This window comes from Gobius niger, assembly GCF_951799975.1.
Source record: "Gobius niger genome assembly, chromosome: 1".
NCBI classification, from domain to species: domain Eukaryota; kingdom Metazoa; phylum Chordata; class Actinopteri; order Gobiiformes; family Gobiidae; genus Gobius; species Gobius niger.
Genome location: NC_136852.1, coordinates 35,990,986 through 36,001,494, shown reverse-complemented (window position 1 = coordinate 36,001,494; position 10,509 = coordinate 35,990,986). Strand labels below are relative to the sequence as shown.

The window sequence follows — 10,509 nt, the reverse complement described above, 5'->3', positions numbered from 1 at the left end:
TATTCCACTGTATTTTAACAGGGAAGATACGACTGAAAGTTAAAATGGGCAATGCCCAAAAATTTGTTGTAGTAGCTGAACTGAACCTGAAAGATTTTCTGAATGCTGGTAAGTATGGTATTTCAGTAAAATGACAAACACAATGGAAAATCCCCCAAAATGTACTGTTGTCACTTGCGTGCGTGTCCTCCACAGTTCTGGGACTGAGCTGGATGATGAGGTGTTTGAGGTGTAGTGAAGGATCCTACTACTGGTGTTCTGACCATCACATATGATACTGGTTTGTTTTTTCAGATTTGAACTGTAATAATAAATAATAATAAAAAGTCTACATCCTTAAAGTAAATAGGCGTGCTAGATCTAAGGCGAATTAACTGAAAATGGAAAGAAACCCAGGAAAAATTACTTGCTTCGCGTCATTGCTAAACGTCACGTTTGGTTGTGCTAAGCAATACGTTTTCCTGGGATGTTTTTTTCAAACTAATAACTCACTTTTGTTATCATAAAGCTCTGGTAATCAATTAAGCATGTTTGAATTTACACATAAAGCTAATTAGTTAATTAGTTTCCTTGTCAGAGAGTAAAAACAAATACTACTTTTTTTTCTTCTTTTTTTGCATAGTGGATGTTGGTACTGCAGCCTCTCCAGGACTGTCCACCTCGTCGCCCAGCAGTGGTGATTCTCCGGACACAATCATCCTGCCTGTTAGTCCCTCTCGGAAGCGCCAGAGATTGGATGATGAAGCTAAGCAGGTAAGATTTTAAAACATCATTTTTGGATACTTGTATGTTTGCAAGAATATGCTATTAATTTTAGTTTTAGTCTTTATTTTACTGCCCCTTCTTTTCTTTTTTTGTAGTTGGTGGAAAAGATTCTTTTCCAGAAGCCCGGAGGCGAGAGGATAATGATGGAGTACAATCGTACCAAGTCTTTGGCTGATGACTCCAGAAAGAAACTGGTGAACATGCTAGCAGCTGACTTGACGGGAAGAACAGTGTTTTGTTTGTTTTTTTAAATGAAAAATGTCTTCTGTTTTGTAGAACATCTCCACCCAGACTAATGAAAGAAAAATATGCCAACGGGATTGTGACCTTGTTTCCATATCTCAGGGAACCCTTTAAAGAGAAGGGCTATGTAAGTTGCACATTTGATAGATAGACCTATATAAAGGTACTTGATTTGCTTAACATCACACTTTAACATCCAGGAGCATTATTATATTGGTAAATCTGACACTGGCTACCTGGCTTGGAGGATTAAATACATACAAAAAAACATTGTCCAGGAACGGACATCAATTGAAGGTAACTCCATATAGCGGTATTAAAATATTGTGAGATTGACATTTTTGATTGTTGCCACTGTGGTCTTGACCCCATCTTTTAATGGTATGTGATAGCCTCTACAGAAGAGAAGGCTGGAGATGAACTGTCAGGAGGACCTACAGCCAGACGTGTCCTCCAGAAGCGCACCTGAGTGAAGAAGAATGCCTAGAGGCCATGTCACTGATGAGACACTCAGCTGACGAAAACACTGTAAAGAAGAAAATGAAACAGACCTTTGCTCATCGTCGCAGCATGGTTCTGGAACCCCAGGAGTCAAGCAGCATATTGGTACATTTTCCACGATTCAAAGACATCAAAGGCTTGGTAAATATTTCAACTTAATACCGATTTCAAATGATGATTAGAAAATAGATTGAAATTTGGCGCATGGCCAAATTCACACTTGTATAATATGCAGTGTTTTTATGTTTTTTTGTTCGATCTCTTCTCCGCTCTGTCAATGCAGATTGAACAAGATTTTGCTCTCATGTTTGGGGAGGACACAACAGGCAGGCTTCTGGAACAATGGCCAACAACACTCAAGAAGAAGATAATATAGCAGTGCGGAAAGCTTCCATCCACCAAAGAGCTTGAAGACCTCTTACTGGCAGCAGATCCTCAAGAGGGGGATGATGATGATGATGATGATGATGATGATGATGATGATGATGATGATGGTGTTGCTGAATTTGGTAAGTTGTTAAATGAGCTACATGGACTCAAGTGACTTATGAGTGAAAAGCGAAAGAAAGGACAAGTCACATGTCCCTCGTGTGAGGAAATTTGTGGTTTAGAGAAAAATGCAATGCACTACAATGAAGGGCAATGTCATTCTGCAACAACTTGCATATTTTTCAATCTTGTTTACAGGCTGGGATAGTGACTTTGCCTCCATTTTGTTACTCCTGCATCTTATTCCACCCACTTCTCAAGGCCGTAGGAGACCTGGAAAAATGTCAGCGTCCCAAGCAGAAAAACACCTTGTGGTCTTTAAGAAGGTGAGCCTTTTTTTTTCTTTTTCTTTTTTTCATTAATTCATAATTAATTAAATAAATACATTTTTTCATTATTTAGCCAGTGCCCTGGCTGATGCACATGAATGTTATGTACTTTTATTTAATTATGCTAGTGCTTAATTAGATAAACTTGAGTGCATTGGCATGTCATTTAACAATTTTGAATGTAAAGATCTACCTCCCAACATTATCTTTATGTTCTCTGTAGAGTGGAACAAGCATTGAAGCATCTAGACTCCATCAGCACAAGCACTCAGCCTTACCTCCTGGCAGTTGGCACACAGAAGAACCGGATCAGTCAGTACTTCATCATCCTGGACAAGACTGCCATCCCCTGTATGTCCAACTCATCCTTAAGTGCTTTTGATGAGCTGTTCAAGGCTCATTTTGTTTTTGGTACAGCCCATCACATCATGTTGTACAATGTGTTCACGTTCCAGACTACCATTTACAACATTGCTGTTGGCAAAGTGAGGGAGAGGCCTCATATTGCAGAAATAAGAGGAAGGTTACTTCATTAGTGATACCATGAAGTGCTATGTGTACCAAGCTGTGTTCATGAGTTCAAACATTCTTATCAAGCATATCAGAATGTTCTATGGGTTTCCTATAGAGAATCTATTTCAAAGAAAGGTTGGTTCACTTCTCCACTTACGGTGCATGCGCTATGAAGCCAAACACAACTTCTTTAAGACAGTTGAAAAGCTTTTAAAAACATCACATTGACTTTAGCCAGAAAGCACCAAAGTTGTATGACATTTTATCATGAGTCATTCACCGAGGACAGATTGACTTTAGGTCCAGGAAAAATCAGTGCGCTCAGTGAAGGTCCAGTCATTGCTTCTAAATTGGAATGTGAATTGTCATCAGATGTGCTCTCTACAAAGTGGGTTAAATGCCAATTGTACTGAGGTAGCTTCAGAATTGCCTGGGTTTTGTATGATATGAGACTATTGCTATGATAAATTACACTGTTTTTTGTGGCAAAATAAGCATTTTTTTTGCCTTTAAGATCCGACAGCATTTAGACTAAGTTTTAAAAGCATTTACAGTTAATGAGTTTTGCTACTACGAGCCATTTGATGTTCAAATGATGTGTGGAACATTTGATCCATCGCAGTATATTGCCTTTTTGTATTTTAATTGTTTACATAAAGGTTTTCTGTAAAAATAAACAAAGAATTTGTATTTCTAATTTGTTTTGTATTTATTTGTAATAGTGTAGTTATGTTTCACACTGCTAAATATAAAGTAACTCTTGGGAGAGTAACGATTTACTCTGCACTATATACAAAATCAACTCTAATAAGAGTTTTTTTTTTTTTACTCTATAGTGTTGTGCACATTCCTGAGATCAGAGTCAATATTAGCACTGAAGCACAGTAAATCACTTAACACTAATTCAAGTAATTATTACCCTGTATAGAGTAAATATTCATCCAGAGTAACATCCTACTTACTCTGCTCAGTGTAAATATTTTACTCTATTAGTGTGAAATTTACACTTAATTTTTAAACACTGAAGAAAGAGTAAATTTTACTCTGTACAGATTGAGACCATATACAATCGGAAATAGTGTCAAATGTTACTCTTTAAGTGTTAAATTAACACTGTAAAATTTACTGTGTAGAACGTCCGGACGGATCGTGCTTCCGGGACGGCCAGGGTAGTGACACCGACTTCCGCCTGTTTTGAAAGTCTTCTTTTCTGTCAAAAATATACAGCCCATGGGCCAAACTCATTTCTAACATGTTTTAGCCAGTCAAATTGACTGAAAACACAGTGTTAATGTTTTTCAGTGACACAATACAAATTTATTTCAGATGGAGTCATTTTATTATGTATTTGTTTTTTTTTATGTTCTATTTTCCATTTTCAATTTTTATGCTCTTTTCAAAAAATAACATTATATTTATTTATAAGTAGACCCGACAAGACTGGTCTGTGACCTTTTGCTTTCATTGTATTTTCGATTTTAAAGGTCCTATATCATGCAAATCGACTTTTTGGAGCTTTTAGCCATGTTGTTTTGTTATTTCCTAATCAAAAAAAACCCCAGAGTGGTTTTTGGCTTCATTCACGCAGTTCTCAGCAATCCTCCTGAATCCTGCTCTCTGAGCAGGTCCTCTGTCCTCTGCTGGAAAACCACTGAAACACTCTGAAGTTTTTTTACGTCATAGCAGTGCTTTAAGTGGGCCGGTACGTTCATTTGCACATCTGTTTTAATCCTTTGGCTGCTCCGCCGCTTTTCAGAGCGCCCTTCACAATGCACGCTTCCTACTTGGTCCCACCGTGAGTGTTAGAGAAATAACAATGGTGTTCGAGAGGATAGATGAAAAACAGGCAGCAGTCTGGATGTCTTATGCAGGAGAAGTTTATTTACCATCGGTGCGGGACCTGGAGACATGAACTCGTGACATTGCGCTAGTCCTACCATTCAAGTCTGTCTATGTTTCCACAGAAGAGGGATAAATACCCTCTCAGAGTGTCATACTGATACACAAGCATTCAGTGGCTGAGATTGGGCGCCTGAGCACCACAGTCAAGGCTATGACAGAGATAGTACGACTGTACAGCCTGACCCAGTGTGATAAATAGCGATTTAATGTTACAGTGCCTCTCGTAAGTATTCATACGCCTTGAACTTTTGCACATTTTGTCATGTTTACAACCCTAAACATAAAGATTTTATTTTGATTTTTTTACTGAACGTTCACACACAAGTTACAGACAACTGTGAAGTGAAAGCAAAATGATACATGATTCTGTTATTTTTCAAAAAATAGAAAAGTGAAAAGTGGGGCGTGCATAAGTATCATACAGCATTTTCTGAGTGCATTAAATTGCCTTTATAACATTCCTCATGACTCCAGAATGTTCACACCTCACCCTAACGGTTAAATAGAGGCACCTGTGTGTAATCTACTCTCAGAATAATTTCAGCTGTTCTTTTAGGCCCTCAGAGCTGTGGTCGGAGTGTATTGGTCACTAAACAACATCATGAAGGTCAAGGAGCACCAGAGAGGTCAGGGATAAAGCTGTGGAAAAGTTTAAAGCAGTATTAAGTTATACAAAGATTTCCCAAGATTTAAACATCTCCCGGAGCAACTGTTCAATCCATCATTCAGAAATGGAAAGAGTAAAGCACCACTGCAGACTTACCAAGACACGGCTGTTCACGTAAACTAACAAACTGAACAAGGAGACACTGGTGAGAAATGCAAACAAGTGCCCCAAGATAACTCTGGAGGAGCTGTGAAGTGCTGCTGCTGAGCTGGGGGAATCTGTACATGGGACAACTATAAGTCGTATCTACACAAATCTGGCCTTCATGGACGAGTGGAAGAAGAAAGCCATTATTGAAAGGAGGCCATAAGAAATCCCGTTTGAAGTTTGCTAGAAGTCATGTGGAGGACACAGCTCCATGTGGAAGAAGGAGCTTTGGTCAGATGAGACAAAAATTGAACTTTTTGGCCCAAATGCAAAACGTTATGTATGGAGCAAACCTGACACTGCTCATCGTCCTGAGTGCACCATCCCCAGTGTCAGATATACGGGGGGGAGCATCATGCTGTGGGGCTGCTTTTCCTCAGCGGGGACTGGGGAGATTGTAAGAATAGTTGGGAAGATGAATGGAAAACTGCTGTGAAACTGCTGTTCACAAACGCTCTCTTTCTAATGTGACAGAGCTTGAGTTGTTTTGTAAAGATGAATGGGCTAAAATGTCAGTCTCTACATGTGCTAATCTTGTAGAGTCAGACCCAAAAGACTTGTGCTGTTATTAGCACAAGTCTCTCTCTCTCTCTCTCTCTCTCTCTCTCTCTCTCAATCGAGGCTGAACCACAACAATGTGGAACCAACACTAGGTCACAGTAGGGTAAGAAGAAAAAAACGTAATAAACAAAATAGAATCAGAAGAAATAATATAAAACAAAGCACAATTTAAATACCCCAAAAATATAATATGCAAATGAATTACACACAACACAAATCTAATTTCACATTATGATGCATAATTATAGCCATGTGGTCTGCAACTTAGCGTTTTTTTCTAATACTCATGTCTCTCTTTATACATTACGTGAGCCAGAGTGAGACAAAGAATTAGAAGCGACAGATTGAGGAAATAAATATGTATTAGCAGCGGTTGGCACAAGCAAAACAAGTGCTAAAACAAGACCTAAAAATCAAATACACATCTGAACTAAAACTTGCCGGTACAAAACTGTGTGAGCCATTATTTGAAGACGTCTGTGGGTATGTTGAGCAATTATATCAGCCCATCTCATTGCTGCAGTTCAGGCTAGTTGTGCCCTTTGGTCAGTCCAACACGGCGCCTCTTACGTTGTTTCCAGGTTGAAAATGTATATAATATGAGAGCCCATTCTCACAGCCTGTCCGCCTAACTGTGACTGTTTACCCGTGGCTGTTGGCCCTGTAGGCCCCATGTTAGCCCTGGTTAGCGCTGGGGCGAGTGGCGCCTTTCAAGATGGCGCCGGAAGCTTTCGTGGCGTCACGTTCCAAATCCCTATTGGCCATATGCTTGGCTGATGTCTTGAGATGTTGCTCCAATATTTCCACACAGAGTTCTTTCTTCATGATGTCATCTATTCTCTGAAGTGCACCAGTCCCTCCCACAGCAAAACAACCCCCCAGCATGACGCTGCCCCCCGTATTTCACAGTTGGGATGGTGTTCTCAGGCTTGCAAGATTCCCCCTTTTTCCCCCAGTTACTATGGTCATTATGGCTAAAAAATCATTGTATTTTTCCATCAGACCACAGGATATGTTAAAATTCATAAATTGTTTTATTTGCAAACTCCAATCTGTCTTTTTGATGTTTCTTTTGGAGTAAGAGCTTCTTCCTGGCAGAGTTCCCTCTCAGCCCATGTCGGTACAGGACTTGTTTCACTGGATCATGACAAACTCTTACCAGGTTTAGCATCTTCACCAGGGGCCTCATTTATAAAGCTCATGTACGGACAAAAGGAGGCCAAAACCTTCCGTACGAACTGTTCTGCGCCAAAGGTGGTATTTATAGAAATCAAACTGAACGTGAAACATTACGCACCGCCACACTAGGTTTGTACCTGTCGTACGCAGTCCACACCTTTCAGAACCGCTGCACAGACGCGAGGAGAGGCGAGGGAGAGCAGCGAGGGGACGTCACATTGAGGAAATGAAGTTTTGTGCACATTTTAAACCGCTGAGCTTTCTTCTTTATTTAATCATCACCTTATTCATCAGAACTGATTGGTAATAAAAATATAAAATATAACAATTAAACCATAGGCTTTGGGTAAAGTGTTTAAATATTTTGTTCTTATACTTAGAGCGTCATAGATTATGACAAGATTTGTCAAAGACGTGCACGCTCATGTACGCTCATGCTCGGACACCGGAGCCGCTGCCGCCTCCTCAGAGCGGGAAGCAGGAAGGATCCGAACAGAACCGTTTTAACCATTGTCTGAACTTCTGCAGAGGCTGCGCTGAGGGCTGGTCCAAGGCACAAGTCCATTCAGAGACGCTGCGTAATTACGCGCTGCAGCTCCAAACCTCCCTCTCTCTCTCATCACCTCTGCTCCTCATTCACGCCCAAAGAGAACCGCTGCCTCGCCCCCCAACCCTGACTACACGTACAGCGAGCTCAAGAAACAATATCTGATTAAAAGCTTACTCTGTAGTTTCAGGATGTTTGAGCTCCGTGAATGGCACTGGCAAATATCACAATCAGCGTCTAAAGGCTCTTCTTTACGTTCTTAAAGTGTTTATTCAAAGGTTTTATTGACGACACTGCTCTCTGCAAATACTTTCAGAGAAACAGCAGTAACATGTCAGTAAAGCCCGGTCTCTGCTGTCACTGCTGCGGTGTGAGGCCCCTCCCTCTCTGCCCCAGTGTCTCAGTTAAACCCTCTCATTATCGTCTCATGTTTAGGTAAATCTCATTCATTTGTTACTTTGCATGTCCTTATATGGTGTAATGGAGGCGTGCAGGGGGCGTGTCCTGTGGAGGGGTCATATGCGCACATTTCTGCTCCAGGTGGAATCAGTGAAGGGGAGATTACGGGGTGCTGCACCTACGGAGGGTTTCATAAATCCCTTTTTTTTTCTCCGTCCGTGAAGTTTGGGCTTTGCTCGTACGGACTCTTATCGGCAGAGTTTCACGCACAGTTTTATAAATGAGACCCCAGGTCTTTTGCATTTGGTCTTGGGTTGATATTCACATTTCAGACTCTGGGGCACAGAACCCGCCTTCTTTCTGATCTGTATGATGACTGGATATTTCCATCATTGTTTGAACAAATGAACCTGAACCTTCATGTGTCTTGAAATTACACCCAAGGATGAATCAGACTTGTGCTTCCAAGGTCATGTCATCGTCATCTTGGCTTTTCCAAATTGTTTAAAGGAATAATTATCTTGGTGTATGTATTAAAAAACACTCTTTTGTTATTCACATTTCCCTGTATCAGACAAGTACTTCATAATTGTGTAGCGTGTGAGGGTATTGCCATGGTTACCACATACCAAGATTTGAGCAAAACCCCCACTCCAAGACACACACCATTTGGTGGTGCCGAAAGCTTTTTAACTTCCTGTCCTGTGAATGACTGATCAGTCAGAACTAACACAGTCTGTGATGATCCTATCTTTATAGCTCACCACCAGAGGGGGACTCTTTATTGACCACCGAATTGGACTAAAGACCAATGGCTGCTGGCTGCTCTGCTTTATGGCCACGACACTGGGGGCCGCCATTGCTCCGCCATTGCTGTAGTACCTCCATATCGCCGCTAGTCCCCCATTGAAAAGCATTGGAGTTTAGACACGTTAAAAACTACTTTAACGCCTGGTTTGATTTTTTTCAACACTAGACTAGGCTGATCTTCCTCCTGAGATAACGCTGGGTTAGTCACAATTTAAGAAACCAGGCTGGTTTTCGTAAGAAGAATTTTAGAAATCTCGTACTTAACGAGGGTCGGACTGTTAGCATTGGAGCTGCGTGAGCTACACGTCACGCAATGGCCGAGTCTACAGTGAAGATCCCGCCCTTACGCCCTTTTTAGGAACATGTTTCGTCAGAGCTGGGGAGGAGGAGTCTGTAAATCCGCCATGAATTCCCCCACGACCGTAGTCATCATGGTAAACAGGGAGGAGTGAGCAGAAGACGTCCATTTATATACAATCTATGCCAAACACTGAATCTCAAACAACCGATTTGAGTAATAAGCCAGTTTCTTAATTCATAGACTTTGAGAATGAACTCAACAAATGTGAGCTGTTCTAATGATGAATTCCTTCCGAAGGTCAACAAAGAATGCCAAATGCCAATACTGCATTTGTAAAGTTTGTGAAGTTTGTTAATGTATTTATTTCAATAGAAATGTATTTCTTGAATTACATAACCATAAGACTTCCTGCCACCCCCACTGTGACTTGTGCCTGTGTCCTGATCATATTGAATTAGAAACTGAATCGATTGGTCGAGTCCCGCGGAGACAAAGGGACCGCCCCTGGTATAAAGAACAGGTACTGGAAGCAAATGTTCCGTTTTTTCAGTTGTTTTCACCCTGTTCATCCAGACAGACATGAGAAAAGAGACAGAGAAAGAGAGATGGCAGGAAGGGACAGTACATGGCGACATCCCCCGCTGAACTCTGACCTCTCTTTGTCTCAGATGGACCACAAGAATCTTTAAGTCTGAGCCCGTCATTTGACGTGATTTGTAACTAATCAGTTACCTCTTTTAAGATCATTTGCATTTTTCCCACAAGACGACAACCTTTTTGATCACTGAGCTTTCAGCGCAACCATGCGTGTCGACCCTGAGCCTACAACCACCAACGGTGACGCCTCCTGTGCTAGCTGCTGAGGGCCCTGCTTGGGTCTGCATCAACTCGAGACCAACACCCGAGAGACCAAAGGCCGTCAGACAACAGGACTTTGGACACCGGACCACAGTTGGCGTGGAAAACCTTTCTCTCACGGTCGTAAGTGCATCTCACAGACCTGGCTCAATAAGACCCACATCACTTCTACACAAACCACCTTAACTTCACCTACTGACTTTCAGATACAATTTTGGAACATTTTAGTTGATTATCCATTCTGTAAACCAGCTAAGTTATCCTCTTTTGCATTTTAATATATAATGCCGTCTGTTAA

At 41.1% G+C, this 10,509-nt stretch overlaps 1 long non-coding RNA gene across 1 annotated transcript; it reads left to right on the top strand.

Moving 5' to 3' along the window:
- Positions 1-674: 674 nt before the first annotated feature.
- LOC306974332 lies at positions 675-1,229 on the top strand. Its single transcript, XR_013793625.1, has 3 exons — positions 675-753; positions 861-997; positions 1,042-1,229. It is a non-coding gene; the product is annotated as an uncharacterized lncRNA (long non-coding RNA).
- The last annotated feature ends 9,280 nt before the right edge of the window (positions 1,230-10,509 follow it).